The sequence below is a fragment of the Myodes glareolus genome, chromosome 8 (genome assembly GCF_982192425.1).
Source record: "Myodes glareolus chromosome 8, mMyoGla1.1, whole genome shotgun sequence".
In the NCBI taxonomy this organism is placed as follows: Eukaryota; Metazoa; Chordata; class Mammalia; order Rodentia; family Cricetidae; genus Myodes; species Myodes glareolus.
This window is the reverse complement of record NC_142033.1, coordinates 8889636-8909735: the sequence shown is the minus strand read 5'-3', so window position 1 is coordinate 8909735 and position 20100 is coordinate 8889636. Positions and strand designations below refer to the sequence as shown.

General features: G+C 44.6%; 1 long non-coding RNA gene across 2 annotated transcripts in view; it reads left to right on the top strand.

The window, feature by feature from the left end:
- The window catches only part of LOC125396285 (uncharacterized), a 125082-nt gene that overhangs the window by 31530 nt on the left and 73452 nt on the right, over window positions 1-20100 (top strand). The window lies entirely within an intron of this gene.

Here is a 20100-nt window from a genome sequence, read left to right as displayed (position 1 = left end):
AATCAACCTGACACAGGCTAGAGTCATCTGAGAGGAGGGAACCTCCATTGAGAAAATGCTTTCACAAGATTGGGCTGTCGGCAAGCCTGTGGGGAATTTTCTGTATTAGTGATTGATGTGGGAAGGCTCAGCTGATTGTGGGTGGTGCCATCCTTGGGCTGGCGGTCCTGGGCTTTATAAAAAAGCAGGCTGAGCAAGCCATGAGGAGAAAGCCCAGAAAGCACCATCTATCTGTGGCCTCTGTATCAGGTCTGCTTCCAGATGCCCCCCCCCCCCCCCCCCGCCCCATGAAGTTCCAGTCCTGAATTCCTTCAGTGATAGACTATGGGTATAGAAGCAGAAGTAAAATAAAACCTTATTCCCCAAATTGCTCTTGTCCATGGTGCCTTATCATAGCAATAGTAGCCTAAACAGAGACAAATTGGTATGAAGAGTTTGATATTGCTATGACAGGTGTAACTATGCTGCTTTGGGGAGGGTTGTTTAAGGGCTTTGGAACTTTGGGCTAGAAGAGCTGTTGAGGGTTGAGAGCTCAGTGAATTGTCCTGTAGGCGCTTGGAAGATGAAACCACTGAGAGCAGTGCAGGAGATGGGGCCTGGCTTGTGACATTTCAGAGGGAAGCAAAGACTCAACCGGGCCATTTGTGTGAAGAATCTGTGGTGTCTGATCAGCTGGGGCTGAATAATCAGCTGTGATTAAGAAGGGACCAGAATCACTGAGGTAAAATCTTCTGGGAAGATTCCTGAGAGCCCAGAGACACTGTGTTCAGCGGGAGCCAACGTTATACCTCATGATGGCTGCCAGACTTGGTAATGGGCAAGTCTCTCAGGCGGCACTGGCTTTGAAAGCATGAGGAGGGTCATGGAGAGCAGCTGAGGCTTGGCTGTGAGAGGCCAGTGTGCCAAGACCATTGGTGAAGGTGCAGCTAGGGTAGCAGTGGAAGGGGTGGTGGGGGAAAGTTGAGGCTTTTCACCTGGAAGAGAGTCAGGAGAAACCACTGATGAAAGTGCAGTCCAGTTGCAGCAGGGACCCAGCATTCTGGAGATGCCAGTGCCATGAGATGACCACCTGTGCCGTGGGATGATCACCAATGCCACGGGATGGCCACCAATGCCATGGAATGACCACCAATGCCATGGGATGGCCACCTGTGCCATGGGATGACCACCAATGCCATGGGATGGCCACCTGTGCCATGGGATGACCACCAATGCCATGGGATGACCACCTGTGCCATGGGATGATCACCAGTACCATGGGATGACCACCTGTGCCATGGGATGACCACCTGTGCCATGGGATGATCACCAGTACCATGGGATGACCACCTGTGCCATGGGATGACCACCTGTGCCATGGGATGACCACCTGTGCCATGGGATGGCCACCAAGAACATCAGCAGCAGTGCAACGGGGCCAGTCTGGGTCTAGAAGACAAGCCGTGTGTTGCAGAGGCTGGATCCAGAGAAGTGACCCCAGTCACTTGGTCACTTGGAGGAGCCCAGAAGATCGTGAGTGAATCCTAGACACTGGGCACTGAATTATTTATACTGTTGGAGTTTGGCTTTGCTTTGTTCAGATTGTGACTGTGTCCTGGTTCTTCCCTCTTGAACTAAGAAAGTATTTAACTTTTTTCTTTTCTTTCTCTTTTTCTTTCTTTTTTATTTTATAGGAGTTCACAGTTGAGAGACTTTGGATTTCTTTTTCTTTCTTTCTTTCTTTCTTTCTTTCTTTCTTTCTTTCTTTCTTTCTTTCTTTCTTTCTTTCTTTCTTTTTTGAGACATGGTCTCACTATGTAGTTCTGGTTGTCCTGAAACTCACTGTGTAGTCTAGGCTGGCTTCAAATTCACAGAGATTTGTCCACCTCTGCCTCCAGTTACTGGAGTCCTGGGCTTAAAGGTGTGTGCCACCATTCCTGGTGAGACTTTGACTTTTAAAGGAGACTTTGGGACAGGCAGTGGTGGCACATGCCTTTAATGCCAGCACTTGGGAGGCAGAGACAGGTGAGTCTCTGTGAATTCAAGGTAGCTGGTCTACAAAGAGAGTTCCAGGACAATCAGGGCTGTTACACAGAGAAACCCCAGGTCCTGTGGTGCTCAGATGTAACTGACTTTAGTGATCTCATTGAAAAGCAGGTTGACTTTTCACCCATGTGTACAACAGCAGCCATGCAGTCTACAGTCACTTACGTGACCATGGCCTCGGCGCTGATGGTTTCCCATGCATATTACAGGATAGGCAGCCCCAGAAGACTACTCATCATTAGATATTCTTATCCGTGAGAACTTATTGCTTTTTATTTTCTGCACTGCAGTTACTTGAGGACTAATAATATTAAGAATGTTAGCTATCTACATGTAATTAATACCTACAGAGAGAGAGAGAGAGAGAGAGAGAGAGAGAGAGAGAGAGAGAGGATCAGTTTACCAGGACCAGACCCCTGAGAGCAGTCATCCCTAGGCACATGTACATATGAGTGACACTAAATGGGTTCAGGAAGTTTGTGTGTGTGTGTGTGCGCGCGTGTGCGTGCGTGTGTGCGTGTGTGTGTGTGTGTGTGTGTGCGTGTGTGACAATAATAAATAAGAGGAAATCAACAATTTTGGAGAGAATGGCGAGAACATGGGAGGAGTAGAAATTACGTAAATTTAGTATCCATGTGTGATATTCTCATAAAAAAGTTAAGTTAAATGAAAATAAATACTAGCAATATTACCAGGAGATGGTAGCACATGCCTTTAATTCCAGCATTTGGGAAGCAAAGGCACCTGGAATCTTTGTGAATTCAAGGCCAGTCTGGTCTACAAGGTAAGTTCCAGGATAGCCAGGATTGGGTAAACAAAAACAATAAACAAATAACGAATATTAGTCATCTAGTTTTCACTCCCACTGTGCTGTAGAAGTTACAGGAAGAAGTGTGCTCAGGTTTGAGAGCAGAAAAATTCAACGTTCATGCCTCCATGTCTCTTTCCTTCCTTCCTTTGGTCCATTTTACAATAAACATTATTTTATAGAGTAGTTTAGTTGTAATAGGATGCTTGTTTATTTTCCGGCCTCCTGGCAGAAATTACAAAAAATAAATTACAAAAAATAAATAAATTACAAGAAATAATTACAAAAAATATGTTACTTAAAACGCTGCTTGGCCCATTAGCTCTAGTTTCTTATTGGCTAACACATATTTTAATTTAACCCATTTCTAATAATCTGTGTATCACCATGTGGCTGCGGCTTACCGAATAAAATTCCCAGCATCTGTCTCTGGTGAGACTACATGACTTCTCTTTGACTCCACCCTTCTTTCTTCCAGCATTCAGTTTAGTTTTCCCCACCTAGCTAAGTTCTACCCTGCTATAGGTCCAAAGCAGTTTCTTTATTCATTAATGGTAATCACTGTAAGGAGCCGCCAGGATGTCGCCTTGGCGAGATAGTGCCAGCGGTCCTACAGCCTGGAGGTATACAAATCCTTTGATGCTGCCGTGCAGGCCAGTGTGCTTGGGGCCTTGTTTTGCATTTCAGAGACTTGGTTCCCTGACCTGTCCTGTGGCCTTGGGCCCTAGCAGAATGGCATCAACCAATCAGCATTCGAGCCTCTCACCCTAGAAAAGCAGCTGCCTTTGGGTTTTTCCGCTCTCTCTAATCTCTCTCTCGTCCCTGCGCTATCTCTCTCGTCCCTGCGCTCTCTCATCTCTCTCTCTGGCTTCCTGCTCTCTCTCTTCCTCTCTCCCTTGCTCTCCCTTTCTCTGTCTTTTCTCTCTCTTCCCTTCCCCCAATTTTCCTCAACCGAGTGGCTCCGAATAAAGACGTGATAAGGGAAGGAATCTCGATTTTCGTGGCCGTTCATTCTCAGCCCTGAAATAATTACAAAAAATATGTTACTTAAAACGCTGCTTGGCCCATTAGCTCTAGCTTCTTATTGGCTAACACATATCTTAATTTAACCCATTTCTAATAATCTGTGTATCACCACGTGGCTGTGGCTTACCGAATAAAATTCCCAGCATCTGTCTCTGGTGAGGCTACATGACTTCTCTTTGACTCCACCCTTCTTTCTACCAGCATTCAGTTTAGTTTTCCCCACCTAGCTAAGTTCTACCCTGCTATAGGTCCAAAGCAGTTTCTTTATTCATTAATGGTAATCACAGCATACAGAGGGGAATTTCACATCATAGTTTTAGGTTTACAGTAGAATATTTTTTTCTCTAGGGAGGAGCATGCGAGAACTGGTATAATATTTATATGAAGGAGAATCACACACACACACACACACACACACACACACACACACACACACACACACAAATCAGGTTAGCAGTTATTACATAAAAATCCGGGCCTGTTTTCTCACAAATTCTTAGCAAAACTGAAGAAATGTGCCACCCCCAGCAGTGCTGAGAATCAAAGAGCCTGCGTAGGAAGGGAAAATCTCCACCATCAAGATGCACCACTGGCCTGGGATCTCTTATACTCCCTGCACCCGAATGTATAACCTCCCTTGACATCAGTTACTCCCCAAAAGTGGTACCTTTGGTACATTTGTTAGGACTGTACCCCTCCCTAGACATTTGAGCACCTACAGACCAGAACGTGCATCAGGGCTCATACTTAACCACCGTAACGATGGGCTTTCTACCATAGTCTCCAGAGGTAGGCTCTTCCTCCGTCCTTGTCACCCAGCTACCAAATCATGAGTGTTCTCAAAGTGTGTTAGCAGAGCTTTGTCAAGGGCAAAGGAGGAACAGAGTCACGCACACCTCTACAGAATTTGGAAAGGCAGGGAAAAAAAAAAAAACCAAACCCGAGTTTGTTTACCAAAAGAACAGACATAGCTTCTGAAATAGAAAAGAGTCCAGAGGAAGCTGGGACTTCAAGGACAAATAAATGTGGAAAGTTCGGGGAAGAAGGGTTGGAATTACTAAAGCAGGAAATGACATGTGACTTCCAAAGGCGAAACAAAACGTTTCTTCTCTATCAGGAGTCAGAAGACAGGGGTGTTGTCCTTTAATTAGATGGGAAGGGAAGAGGCTCACTGATGACATCCAAAGGTCACAGGGCACTCAGTGCCTTTGGAGAAACCTTTCTGCGCGATCAGGCAAATGGGAACAGGTAATGCATACCTGAGGAGAATGAGCAAACAGAAGGAAGACAGGAGGCAGGTGATTTAAATAAGTGAGATCTGTATCGAATTGTGTAGACCCTGATGGTTCACACCCAAGGCTGCTAAAAGAGTTGGCTGAAGCACTGTGGACCATAAATGAGCATGAGTCAGCAATATGTAATGCTATTACTTATAAAAGGGAGCGTGAGTGAGGGATGTGTTAGCAGGAACACAACATGAAAAGGGCAAGAACTCCTGCTCTGGCCCTTGGCAGGGATCGACTGTGAACTTGCTTGCTGTGTGAAGGAAGGGAGGACCAAGCAGGAGGACGTCACCAGGAAGTGACGTGGTGCAGCGATACCCAAGATGTCACAGTCTTTGCCACTTTGATCGGGAGTACCAGCTTGTAGAGCAAGCTCCTCCTGGCCTGGCTTCCCTTCCTGAATGCTCCGTGTCTATAGCTGAATCTCTGCTAAAAGAAGTGGGTTGTGGATTGTTTTAGGAAAGAGATATCACATGTCTAAGAAAGATTATTATAAAAATTATTCTGGCTAATTGTCCTTCCTGTTTCCTAGGAAGGAGCATGATAGAGTTATTAAGAAAGTTGGAGGGAAGCCTAGCCAGGGTGGCAAATGCCTTTCATCCCAGCACTCAGGAGGAAGAGGCAAGAGAATCTTTGTGTTCTAGGACAGCCTAGTCTACAGAATGAGTTCCAGGACAGCCAGGACTATACTGAGAAATCCTGTCTTGAAAAACAAACAAAACAAAACAACCCAAACCAACAATAATCCCACTCCCCAAAAGAAAAATATTAGAGGGGTTGGAGAGATGCTCAGGTCTCAAGCACTTGTTGCTTTTTCAGAGGATGTGAGTTCAGTTCCCAGCAGTCAAATCAGGAGGCTCACAACTGCCTGTAACTCCAGCTCTACAGGGGTCCAACACTTTCTTTTTGGCTTCTGACTTCTTGACACACACACACACACACACACACACACACACACACACACACGTACGTGCATACACACATACAAATAAAAATAAATCGTGAAAAAAATAGGCCAGTCAGGCTTGGTGACTCAGGCCTGTTGTATCAGGCACTTGAGAAGCTGAGTCCGGGGAATTATAAATTCAAGGCCGACCTGGACTCCAGGACAATTTCAAGAGCAGCCTGGGCAGTGTAGTGAGAGCCTGTGGGGAGTGGAGGAAGACCTGAGAGAACGTATAAGGAGTGAAGTCCTGAGTAAATGTGTGTTGATGGCACAAACACTACCATGTCAAGGCCCCCAAGGCTCAGACCCGAGACAATGGCAAAGCCTTCCCCGGGTCAGACTCAGGAATGGGCAAAACACTCATTAAAGGAAGGAAGGAAGGAAGGAAGGAAGGAAGGAAGGAAGGAAGGAAGGAAGGAAGGAAGGAAGGAAAGAAGGAAAGAAGGAAGGAAATCCAACAATCTCACAAGTTAGTAGGAGACTGGTTTGTTCCGCTGGTAATTTTAGTTTGACGCACAAACTGATAGATCCATAAGGCTTAGTTCTAATTCTTTCCCAGATCTGATAAGCTCCTGTTCCCATAGGAGCATCCCAGGACAACCCTTGTCCAGATTCAGGGGACTCTGCGTTGCCTCTGGAAGTCTAGGACTGTCTTAGCTCATGCTGACGTGCCCCCAGGTTGCTTTCTGGTCCTTGAGGCTTCTTCCTCACACGGCTGACAAAGCTCGTCTTTGCTCTCTTTCGTTACTCACCACCCTTCACTTGCCTTTCCGGAAGGACAGTCTATGACCCCTACAGACCTCCTCTGAAAGGGTTAGCCGTGCTTACTGGGTGACACGGAAGGATGCTGGCCCAGGATAGATGAACAGGTGCGAGTAATCATCGATGTGATGATTTCCTGCTGAATTATCCCTGCTGACCTGACCCTCAAACCCTTCAGGTTCGCTGCTGGAGGGGTTTCCTTTCCTTTCTCATTAGAGTTCTTTCTAGTTCTCCAAAACTGCTAAGTGTCATTTATTGGTTTTTAAAACATTTTACTTTTATGACTTTTATTTATGGGTATGTTTCTATGTCCATGTGAGCATAAGCCACATGTGTGTAGATCTTCAGAGTGTAGAAGAGGTGGGTGGAGTTACAGTCTTGTGAGCTTCCTGTTCGGGTCTTGGGAACTGAACTCCGGCCCTCTGGAGAACAGTGAGTGCTCTTAACTGTTGAGTCATCTCTCCAACCTCAAATATTTTTCTTGTTTTCTTTCTTTCATTTTTTGAGGAAGGGTCTCACAAACTAGCTTAGATTGTATTCAAGTTCAAGATGATCCTGTCTCAGCCTCCGGAGATGTGGGACTGCAGGTAGAAGCCACTATATCGGGCTAGTTTTCCTTTCAAAGCAACTGGAAGATTTGGGCTCAAAGTCCATGGAGCTAAAATTATTTCTTGGCCTTTTTATGGTATAAGAATAATATATATACAACAAGGGAGGCATAAATAAAAATATATACCATGATTAATTATATTAGCTAGAATTTAAATTTATTCCTTTATTCTACTTGCAATTATTTATACATCTCTGTTATTTATGCCAAGAATACTGGTTTCCAGGGCGGTGTTTAAGTTTTCTTTAAAAAAGGAAATTTATTAAGTAAAATATGTGCGTTGATTTATAGGGAAAAATATTACTTTGTTCTGCAGAATCTAAAGATTCATATTTCCCTGATATTTATATTCTCTGAAATCATGATACATCATGCAAATTGTGCACTTGTAATACACCCCTGAGCTAGGTACAGCAGTGTGCTTGGGTGTGTGTACCCCACCTTCAGCTGACATTCATGATGAAATCAAGAGAAGTCAACCTCAGAGTATTTCAGACTCAAAGACACAGGGCAGTACTCCAGCGGGGTGGGGGTGATGTGGGATGTTTGAGGACCAGTTGTTGAGAGACCCACTCTTCTTATCTGTTGCTTTTACGTTTCAATAGGGGCTGCCTATAGATGCAGTGTCTTAACCCCTAACCCTTAAAGGGGTCCAGCGGTAAAAATTTCACATCTCTAAGCAGGCTGCTGTGGGGTCAGGGAATCCTAGCGTGCAGGTCTCTTAGTCTTACTTTGTATTCCTTCAGTGTTCATTGCGTATCAACTCTGTGTTTGTCCCCGAGGCCAGCTTGGCCTTTTGTGACATATACATTATCCTTGTTTAGAAATTTCCAGGCACCACATAATCAGGCTGCAGGCTTATGAATGATAAAAAAGAGCTCTGAGATAATATGCTAGACTAAAGATCAATAAATAGCCCAGAATATCAGATAGCTACTCTTAGACTTGCACCAGAATCGCCATCACCCTGTTTGGAGCTCTCTGCCTGGGAGCTTCCAACAACATCTTCAAAGAGGGAAGGAAGATGGGAAAAAGGAAAGAAGAAGGCAGGCAGGGTACTTTGGTCTTCACTAGAAGATTCTAGGTACAGCTGTACCACGAGTCCTGAGCAGCTAGGGGCCAGTAGCAGCCCGCAGTCCACTCCTCCAGCCTCCTCTGCACATTTGTATGGAATACCATTTGCATACTCTAACGAGATGAGCTATAATTGGCCTTCATTGATTTTGTTTTCATTGAGCTAAAATAGAGTCAGAGTTTCTTAGGCTAGAAGAACTGATTGATTTGTGGTAGATTTTAGGACTATTCAGTTGAAGAAATAATTAATTACGTTCTTATTTAGTAATCATCAACGTTTGGCCGGTTTCTTTGTAGCAGAGTGAGCTCAGCAGTATCGAACTCTGCCCAAGCAGAAATGCTTTGAAACAGATACCCTCAACCAGCAAATGGCTATCTCCACTTAGTATTCTTGCAAAACTGACATGGTTCTCTTCATGAGGCGGTAACGCTTATTATTTTTAAAGGATGGATTTGTGCTGAACAGAGCCCGTCTCTAGCGTACTCATAGAGATCAACACGCAGGCCTGTGTCTTTCTGTCCTTCATTTCTTCCTCACATGCGCCTATTGCCTTTAGAGTTGATCCCTTTGCCCGCTCCCGAGTCTTTGAATCCATTTACTCATCTTTTTTAACTCATTTTGTGAAACTTTTCCTGAGATGATTCAGCATGGGTGAATGGTGTTTCTCACCATTGCCTTTCAGTTTGTGGAGGCAGGAGTTGGTCCAGATTGGCCCTAACCCTAGGGTTTCAGGGAAGGAAATCTCTGCCTGCCCTGTTGTTTATCCTCAAGTGTGGTTCTCTTGAGCGTAAGGTCGTTTGGTTGGCCACCCTCTGCAGGCAAGCTCTCTTGAAATTTTGGGCTGATTATAATCAGCATGTTTTGAACTGGTTTAGTTTCATGCCAATATTTTCCTTTTAAGATTCTGTGCCAATTTTGGATCCAATTTGTCACTATTACAATGAGTTCCAAGCACTAACCTGAGGCTTTCTATCCTTCGGGGAAGAGATAAAGCAATGTGTAAGTAAATAACCATGATTCAGTCTAAAGATTTATTCTTGGCTCAGTGTGAGACACTATGGTAAGGTTTGCAAAGAGGACGAAACCCCGCCACTGCTCGAAAAGAAAACTTTTTCTATAAAGTGGGCAGAAGTATTTGTCCAAAGTTGCCCATCTGTGAGTCAGTGATCTGAAATGGCGTAAACAATCTACCATACAGCTGGCGGCTAAATCCTCAAAACTCTCAAGTATTTGATTGAATTACGTGAACTTGGTTCCTCTACTTCTGCTAGTATCCTTGCGCTCATTTTGTTGGTGAGGTAAGCGGTGAGCTCACACGTGTCTCTCGGCCTGAATTCCAGTTCTACCACTTCTCAGCTCTGCAGCTGTGAAGAACTCCGTGGCATCTTCCCAGGTCCTCCATTGGACAGCAGTATGACGTCATCGAGCTTGGGGGCGGAGGGATGAAGGAAGCACATGAAATGTGGAGTGGTTTGACCCACAGAAATACTAAGTGAGCCATTTCTGGCCTTAATCAGTTTGTTGTTTGCAGGTAGCCTTGATAGCTCCATGACCCTGGGAAAATAGTTAGCATCTCTAGACTGCAGCATCAAACTTGAAAAGTCTAGAATATTGTGGAAAGCCAAAAGTGTGTACTCATTATGAAATGAAATAATGATGTACCATATTAATTAAGCATATTTAGTATACTAGTATATTTAACATCTTAGTATAAAACTGGTCATTATGCAACACTGTAATTAACTCAACTTCCAGTTTTTCTTGAAAATATTATCAAAATATCCTAGCAAGTGAGTTAGGTACTCAAGGGATCATTCAGTTATTCCTGTCTTAAATTGTTCCAGCTTTCCTCTGGGTAGGTTTCAAGGATCAGGATCCCAGTCTTAGCTTCTGGCTTTACACACAGTATATGGTATGGACCAACTATTGTACAATAGACTCAAATCCAAGAGCCTCTTCGGATGCACTATTGTAGCAATCCTTATCTTTTTTTCCACTTCTTTTTATTGATTTTTATTGAGCTCTACATTTTTCTCTGCTCCCTTCCCCGCCTCTCCCCTCCCCCCTTCAACCCTCCTCAAGGTTCCCAGGCTCCCAATTTACTCAGGAGATCTTGTCTTTCTCTCCTTTCTACTTCCCGTATAGATTAGATTTATGTAAGTCTCTCTTAGTGTTCTCATTGTTGTCTGGTTCTCTGGGATTGTGGTTTGTAGGCTGGCTTTCTTTGCTGTATGTTTACAAACCACCTATGAGTGAGTACATGTGATAACTGTCTTTCTGTGTCTGGGTTACCTCACTCAAAATAATGTTTTCTAGCTCCATCCATTTTCTTGCAAAATTTAAGCTGTTGTTATTTTTTCTACTGTGTAGTACTCCATTGTGTAAATGTACCACATTTTCCTTATTCATTCTTCAGTTGAGGGACATTTAGGTTGTTTCCAGGTTCTGCCTATGACAAACAAACCTGCTATGAACATAGTTGAGCACATGTCCTTGTGGCACGATTGAGCATCCTTTGGATATATACCCAAAAGTGGTATTGATGGGTCTTGAGGAAGGTTGCTTCCTAATTTTCTGAGAAATTGTGACCCTGACATCCAAAGGGGTTGTACCAACTTGCATTCCCACCAGCAATGTAGGAGAACAACTTCTCCAGCATAAGTTATCATCAGTGTTTTTGATCTTGGCCATTCTTACAGGTGTAAGATGGAATCTCAGAGTTGTTTTGATTTGAATTTCTCTGATGACTAAGGATGTTGAACATTTCCTTAAGTGTCTTTCAGCCATTTTAGATTCCTCTGTTGAGAGTTCTCTGTTTAGGTCTGTACTCCATTTTTTTTTTTAATTGGATGATGTGATCTTTTGGCGACCAATTTCTTGAGTTCTTTGTATATTTTGGAGTGGGGTTGGTAAAGATCTTTTCCCATTCTGTAGGCTGTTGTTTTGTCTTGTTGACCATGTACTTTGCTTTACAGAAGCTTTTAAATTTCAGGAAGTCCCATTTATTAATTGTTTCTCTCAGTGTTTGTACTGCTGGTGTTATATTCAGGAAGTGGTCTCCAATGCCAATGGGTTCAAGTGTTTTTCCCAATTTCTCTTCTATAAGGTTAAGTGTGACTGGCTTTATGTTGAGGTTTTGATCCATTTGGACTTGAGTTTTGTGCATGGTGATAGTTATGGGTCTATTTTCATTCTTTTACATGTTGATATTCAGTTAGTAGAAATCCATATCTTAACAATCAGTGGGCACACATTTCAAAGAGAGTCTCCTTCCTTCCTTCGCTGTTTCTCTGTGTAGCCCTGGCTGTCCTGGAACTCACTCTGTAGACCAGGCTGGCTTCCTGCTCAGAGATCCACCTGCCTCTGTCTTTCAAGTGCTGGGATTAAAGGCATGGGCCACCACTGTCCTGGCACTTCTTTACAATGATATTTTAAGGCATACGGGATATAGATTGTCATTCCCATTATAGAGACAAAAACCCCAGGGTCTTACTTCTAAGGTATGGTTAGGAAATGAATGTGAAAATTGCTTTCCTAACTGTACAATCTATGACATTTTACATATCATCATTTTTGGCAAGGATGTTGATTGGGGGTTTTGAGTCAATATTTGTCCAAAGGTAATATACTATTTAACTAACTTCTTGCTATCATTTTATGTGATATTTTACACATAATTGTGCTCCAGACTTGGACACTGTAATGAAATTCTATGCTGAACACCCTGAACACCAAGAGTTAGTGCAAACCTCACAGGTTAGAGGTGCAATGTTCTCTGAATGGTAGTGACACACACCTTTAATCCCAGCACTTGGGAGACAGGCGGATCTCTCTGTGTTCGAGGCCAGCCTGGTACATTGCGGGTTTCATAGGCTACACAGAGAAACCCCTGTCTTAAAAATCTGAAAAAAGAAAAAAAAAGAAAAAAAGATGCAGTGCCCATCAGGATGACTCTTGCTTCAAGAACAAGCACAGATTTGAAGGTCCTTAGGATGCATGCACTTCTGACCAGTGTACTACAAACTCAGGAGTTTCCACAGCCTGCCCAAGATAGTGCACCTACAGTGACGGTCTCATAACAAACTTACTGAGATGGTTTCATTATAAAAAACACACATTGGTGGGGTCTAGATGGTTTGGAATACACAAATACATAGCAGCCTTACATATACTTTTTAAAAATGATTTACTTATTTATTATGTATACATGCCCTGCTTGCATGTATGCCTGCAGGCCAGAAGGGGGCACCAGATCTCATTAAGGATGGTTTTGAGCCACTATGTAGTTGCTGGGAATTGAACTCAGGTCCTCTGGAAGAGCAGCCAGCACTCTTAACCTCTGAGCCATCTCTCCAGGCCCAGGTGAGACTCCTCTTCCCACTCCTCGGTGGTTTTGCAGACTAGGAAGCTCACCCAAGCTTCAATACCCAGCATTTTCACTCCCCCACCTTTTGTTGTTGGAGCCTAAACCCGGAAACTCACCTCTCCTAAAAAATAATCTCCTAAGCGTATGCTTGTCTCAGCCCTCACTGGTCTTCCATCGAGTCTGGTATTAGCTGCAGTCTCTCACTGTTATTTCTTCACTGGAGATCACATGGAATCCCCTGCCTCAAAGATTTGGGTCTCGGATCATACAGTTGGCCTTTCTGCCTTACAACCACACCCCAACCTAATGCAAAGTCAGATGTGATATACAGCTGAGCCGGGAGCCACAGAGACTCTTAACTATAGCAGAGGTGTGAGAACGTCCTCCCGGGAACCTGGGGCAAGAACATTTCCTTTATTGTGGAACAGAGCTTTAAATAGGACAAGGATAGATCAACATTTACGTGAAACAGGATGAAAGACTATGGAAACACGATGAAGTCAGTGGAATTTCTGTAGGGTTTGACCCAGGCTTGCTAATAGCCTTTCTAGGGGAACGGATGTGGGGACCTCTGGATAGTCCCTCATGCGATGTATTTTGAATTTGTTGATCCAAATCCACTTGCTTTCAGGGGTCACGTGTCTTGTGGGACTGTTCGGCTATTAAGAATGTTTCTCCAGTGTAGAATACCTTTCAATGAGCCGCAGCCGTGGTAGGGGTGGGCCTCACCTATTTAACCAGCACTTACTGAATGTCTGTCATAGACCAGAAACCCTCACAGGTGTGGAGGATACAAATGGATCAAACCAGACAAAAGCCCCGGCCTTCCTGTAGCTTGCCTTCTGGTTGGGAGAAACAGACAATAAGCAAATAATCTCGGACGGGTATGCAAGTCAGGTGGTGGAATGCGCTTTGGAGAAAAAAGCAAATTGAATGCCCAGAACCTGTCGCTGCTCCTCTGCAGACTGGGCAGGGGAGGCTTGATCAAGCCACGGGCTCTGGGGCAAAGTTTATAATTTGTTGTTGCTGCTGCCTGGCCTCTGGCTGAGGGAAAAAAAAAATCTGTCCCTGAATGTTTAGCAAGCCTGTTTGGCCTTTTGATTCTGCAGTGATTAAATGCCAGCCTATTGGGAATTAGTTTTATTTTAATTCAAGGTTAAATGTAGAAAAGACCTCCTACTTCTTCCATCTATCAAAACTCAGCTATGGATCTTCTAAGGGTGTCAGCTCCCGGCGAAGCCTCCCTGACCTCCCCCACACTAATTGCGGTTCATTCTTCCTCCCGTGGCTTCCCCTCCACTTAAGCTTACAAGTGTTACATCCCATTCCCCTGTATTGCAGATGGAGCTACGTGTGTGTGTGTGGGCCCCATTCTGCCAGTAAAATGTGTGCTTTCCTCGGAGCCAGAGGCTCTTTCTCGTGTTATTCTCACTGTGTCCATCGCCCTCCACCCCCAGGAACTTTGGAATGCCTGGTACACGGCACCTGTTCAATTAGCTATTGATTGGGGGAGAGACACCTGATGCATGCTGAGCAGCAGCGATATCTGATTTGCATTATGTAAGTTTCTTATCTAATTTCCACTGACTTCCCAGGTGAATGAAGTCTTCCCCGGCCTCTTTAAGGCATTAGTTGTGACTGCTTCTTAGGAGAGCATTCCAAAGTTAAGGCTTCTGATATAAGATAGCCAGTAGGCATGCGCTTACTGTGGCTTTTTTTTTTTTATCACAAAGGAATAATGGCTCATCATAGGGAATTGCAAATATAAGTGACCATGATAAAAATAAAGGGGACTCAAGAAGGTGTTCACTCACTCAGAAGGTATTTATTGAGCTATTGTCTCTCTGGGTACTGAGCACCAAGGACAACAAACAGTACAGGCCAAGTCTTACATAGTGGTATCAAATGAGTACTTATGGTTTATGTGATAAATGAGTTATTATTTCCATAATTATTATACATAGTAGTAGCATTTTGATATATATAAGATCGATTTTTAAAAAAAATATTTGTTTTTATAATTTAAAATTGTGTATGTGTGCATGTGAGAACAGGTGGGCTAGGAGGCCAGATGTGTCCTAACTACTGGAGCTGGTACTACAGGTAGCTGTGAGCCTGTGAATACTGGGAACTGAGCTCCTGTCCTTGGAAGAGCGGTCCCCTCTCCTGTGGCACGCCGCGTCCGCCAGCAGAAGAGACGACCACAACAGGATTCTTCTCAGAACGTACTTTCATTGGGAGTGCACAAACTTGAGGTTGATGACGAAGGACCCCGGACTCTGGCGCGCATGGCTTATAAGCCGTGCAGAACAAAGCCTGAGACGTGTCCAAGTCTGAATGGCTCTGGCCGCTCCTGATCTTACCCGTCAGCTCACGATTGGTGGCTGGATCGCGCCATTCGGGAAAGCACGCCAAGTGCCTCGGGGCGGGGCCAAAGCTGCTTGAGAGGCAGGAAATGACAGCAGGGTTGTGGCGCCTTGGCGCCCTACACTCTCCCAACCACGAGCCATCTGTCCCTACAACTTATTGCCTCTTAATGGCAGTGTGGCCATATGAATTTCCAGACAGGGCAAGGCTGCGACATTGTTTTCTAGCTTGGCTTAGAAAAAGTAGTGTGTTATGAATAGTTCTTTGGGTCTGGTAGTAGTATTCTATAATATCATTTTTATTAGCCAGTAACGCCTTGTTCTAATGATGACTCAGAATTCCCAGCTGGGATACATTGATTAGTAACTGCGAGCAAATTGCTGGCCGCGGAATTTCTCCACCAAAGGCTCTGCAAACCCGCTCTCTCACGGGCGTGGTTAAGCAGCCATCACATTGCACCCAAAGACAACCGGAGGCTCACATTGATCAGTGTGTGAGAAGAGTTGCATCAGCAGATTTATTCGGTTTTCGTTTGGAAAAGAATTAACCTGGGTCATGTGTTTTTGCTGGTGCGCGTGTGGTCATTTCTTATGCATTGATCTCTAATGAGGCCTGGCCCACAGTAGATAATGAATGAAATCTGTAATCAGTGTTAGGCCAGAGAAGCATTTTGCCAAGGTGGATGTCAGGACTATTAGATGGTTTCAGCCCTTAAGCCATAAAGGGAGGGGATGACTAATAGGTCCTATTCTTTATATTTATGTTAATTGATTCTTCAGTTTGGCCAGTATCTTGTCCTGCCGTCACGTGGAGAAAGGGCATTTAAGAAAAATCCTGGCCTGAGAATGTCAGGAACACAAGGAGAGAGCTAGGGCAAATGGTCCCCGTGTCACTAATGAGATTGTAAAGGGGAAGTGGTCCCTGGACCCAGGGGAGGGGGAGTAAAGAGCAGCAGTCAGTCAGAGGCGGCATTGCGTGGGCAGGAAAGGAAATGCACTGGAGCGCATGCGCACTGCAGCTTGCCTAGGTTTTTGCAAGAAGGCACGAGGGACCCAGAGGGGTCCTGTGCCTCTTATAGTGCCAGTGTGACGTGCAATTTATAAAATGCTGCAGCATAGCTACTGCTTATTAATATTATGGTTCAGGCTCTAAGGAATTTTTGTTTTTCTTCCTAAGGAGGCTCAAACAGCTAACAGGCCAGGGAGGTGGCTGAGTGTGAAGGGGATGGCAAGAAGCCCTCATGGGAAACAGCGCTAGAACGCCTGCCGGTAGTCTATCCTGGATCACACTGCCCTTACCACGAGCTAGACCCAAACCTCTGCTGGCTTAGTGGTTCCATTTTAAAATCTATCCTGGATCACACTGCCCCTACCACGAGCTAGACCCCTAACCGCTGCTGGCTCAGTGGCTGCATTTTAAAGTGAAGTGTTCGAAGGCAAGGGCTTGAACCACTCTTGGCTTTAGGAAAATCTCTGATGCTCTTGCCACCTTAACCAAAGCTTGCACAGGCTCAGTGAAGACGCAACATACTCTTTCCATTGAGAAACAGGGAATAACGAAGACGGCAACAAGTTCAGTCTGCCACCTCTTCTAGGAGCTTCTTTCCTGAGTGTCCCTAGAGCTTCTGAGAGCTGTAACATAACTGAACCGCTCGTAGATGACAGCTTCTTCAATCACTTTATCTTTATAAGTGCTCCCCCCCCCCATGCAGCCCAGGCTGGCTTTGAACTTGTTATGTAGCTAGGGATGACCTCGAACTTCTGACCGCCTTGCCTCCACCTCCAGAGTGCTGGAATTTTACAACCACACTCCCTGTTTACATAGGCTAGGGATGAGTCCCAGGGCTTCAGGCTTGCTAGGCAAGCACTACTGGGTTTTTAATTATTATGTTGACCATCAAGACCTGGCTTCAAACTCATAATAACAGTGGAGAGGAACCCTTTCTAGGCCTGTTACTCTCCCTCTAGTCTTCTGTTAAGTTTCTTAACTTTCCACATTACCACATAAAATCATGAACACTTTGCAATTTACTGAAGGAGTTGTTCTATAAAAGGCGCCACATGTTCTGATGGCCAGCAGTGGTGTTGTATCTTCATCAGCCCTGGAAAAAAGTGTGTGAGTGTGAGAGTGTGTGTGTGTGAGTGTGTGTGTGTGTGTGTGTGTGTGTGTGAGAGAGTGTGTATACATACATCTACAGGGAGCAGAGGAAGAGAAATGATGAGGTGATCTAGCTTCACAGAGAACATTTGCAGATTTTTATCTGAAACGCATTTTATTAAAATTGCAACAAACTTTATAAAATCAGCTGTATGGTTCATTAAGGGAACATTACCTTACAATTATGATTAATTAGATTAAACTTATGAAAGTGTGTTATTTGTTCAGATCAAAAGGGTGGGGGAGATGATGGATGGTGAAGGAGTGTGATAAATGAACAAAGCAGCTGAACTAAATTGAATGTGTATTCATCCGTTCTCACTTCATAACTAATGATAAATTGAGCATGTCACATTTAACAATGCTCGTCTGGGCTCAAGCACACGGTTTCTTTCCGCTTCTCTCCTCAACGCCTTGTGATGGCTGAGACCATGGAACCGAAATTTTACTCCCTGGACTTTACCTGCCTCTTACCTTGAAAAACACAATGGCTGCTTACTCACTTAAGAGCTGTTAACAGGTTGTAAAATCGCCCTTCCTCAGATCATGCCTGGTATCTGAAAATAGATTTCTCTTAAGCTAAAATGAACATCTCCATTCATAGGCCTAATTATATTATATGGCAGGGGCGGAAAACACCCGGAAGTGGAGAAACGGCTTTCTTTCTCAGGCTGTGTTTTCTTTGGCATTAGATGGGAAGAAACACTCCCCCAAACTCACTCGAGAGCCTGGGAATCAGGAAAGTGAGAGACAAAAGCCAAACAGGTTGTGTTAGCTTCCTGAAACCCCAGGCTTTTGAGGATTTTAATCACATCATCCTTTCGCAAGGATTATGAAGCTGGTGTTGGGGTCAGGGAGGAAGAGGTGGAAAATAGCCCCACCCAGTCTGAAATCAGACACATGCGCCACACAGACTCAGGAATGGCTTTTGGAAAGAATCATTTTTTTTCCCCACAGAAGCTCAGGAACTGTGATACGGGAGGTGACACGCAGCCAGCGCTCACTCCTTTCGTCCCCCGACCTTGGTGGGGCTCATCGGAAGTGAGCGACAGTTTCTGACAGACCGCGGGCTTTATTTCTCTCTGCTCTGAGTTTTCCGGAAGGGTTTCTGCGGATTCACTTTGTATCGCGGTGAAGGTTTCCAGTCTGTTCTGATTTCATCTCCTCCTCCTCATCTTCAAACTCTCCTTGAAGTGACTTGATCTTTCCGGCAAGAAGGGAGCGTTAAGGGATGGAGTCAGATGCTTTTTCAGAATACTGCATGCATGGGCTACACAGATCAGACTTGTGGGGCAGACTTATGCTATCCTCGAGGGATGGCATCCTGGCGTAGGAGGCAAGAGGGCCGGCGGTCACTTAGGAGCGTCAGCTGGAAACCAGCTGCTCCATAGCCGTGCTTCTTGTCCGTTTGGTTGTGAGCCTAGCGTTTAACGGCTGAGCCATCTCCAGCCCAGTTGTGGTTCTCGATGGGCAGGGGAGGCTGCATCCACCAGGAGGCAGTTGCTCCTGGCCAGATACCTTTTATCTATCATAGTTTCTGACAAAGATTGTTTCTGGAAATATGGGTTAGGCCAGTGTTTAGATGCTGTGTCACAAAAAGCTATCACCCGAAGGCCCCCCATTTCGAGATGTCACTAGAGGCAAGGCAGAGAGCGCTACCTGACAGTCAGGCGTACATTTACAGAATGGAAGTTGGTGAGCTCTGACTCAGTGAGCCAGTGACGATCAAATTTAAGGTGATTTACAACGCTGGCATAGATCAAAATCTCAATCACATTCTTTTAAGAGATTTATTTATTTATTTAATGTGTGTGCCTGAGTGTGTGCGTCACAGGCGATGGTGAGTTACCATTGGGTGCCAGGAACCAAACTCTGTTCTTTCCAGCCTCCTGGATTACATTCTTAAAGTAGTACAAGTAACACGTGGGTCAATCCTACGCAAAGCAAACCATAAGATTACCAGCTTTAGAGTAAGGACAGCGAAGAGCGCTGTGTTCATTGGCTTGCTTATTCAGTCAAGCCACCCTTCTCTTCCAGGCCAAGCCGTTGCCCCCACTGCTGAGAATGGTGTTTCTGGCAGTAACAGATGCTCTTTGGAGGGGAGTCGTGCTATGCTAGACTATTCAAGATTGGCTCAGAGCAGGAAACCGCCACACTTATCTGAATTTTGATGTCAAAATACATTTCAGAGCTGAGACAATTCATCTGTTGGGTTTCATGTGGGAAGAATATTTACTCAGCTGTGGGAAGAGGGCTCTGGTGAATACCCAATATTTTGTTTGACAATACTCAATATTCCTGAAGTACTCTGAATCAAGAGGGTTCTTAGAGTCAGAACATAAGATGATAAAGAATACGAGGGAAATTTTCTGAGGGGCACAGAGCATCAAGAGCCCAGCCTTCTGCCACCCCAGAGACACAGGTCCTTTGACTGTTCTGGTGAATTAATTTACAAAGAGTAAAAGTGAGGTTAATCGCGTTAGCTATTTAAAGCGTGCAATTTAGTGGTAATAAGTATATATTTTCAATGTTATATAACCAGCTCACAATGTTTCCCAACTTTATTTATCACCTGAAACAGAAACTAGGCATTTATACATAATTCCTAGATCTTTATTCCTGGCTCCAGTAGTCAGGATGGTCCTGCAAGGACCATCAGACCACGGTTGCTGGTT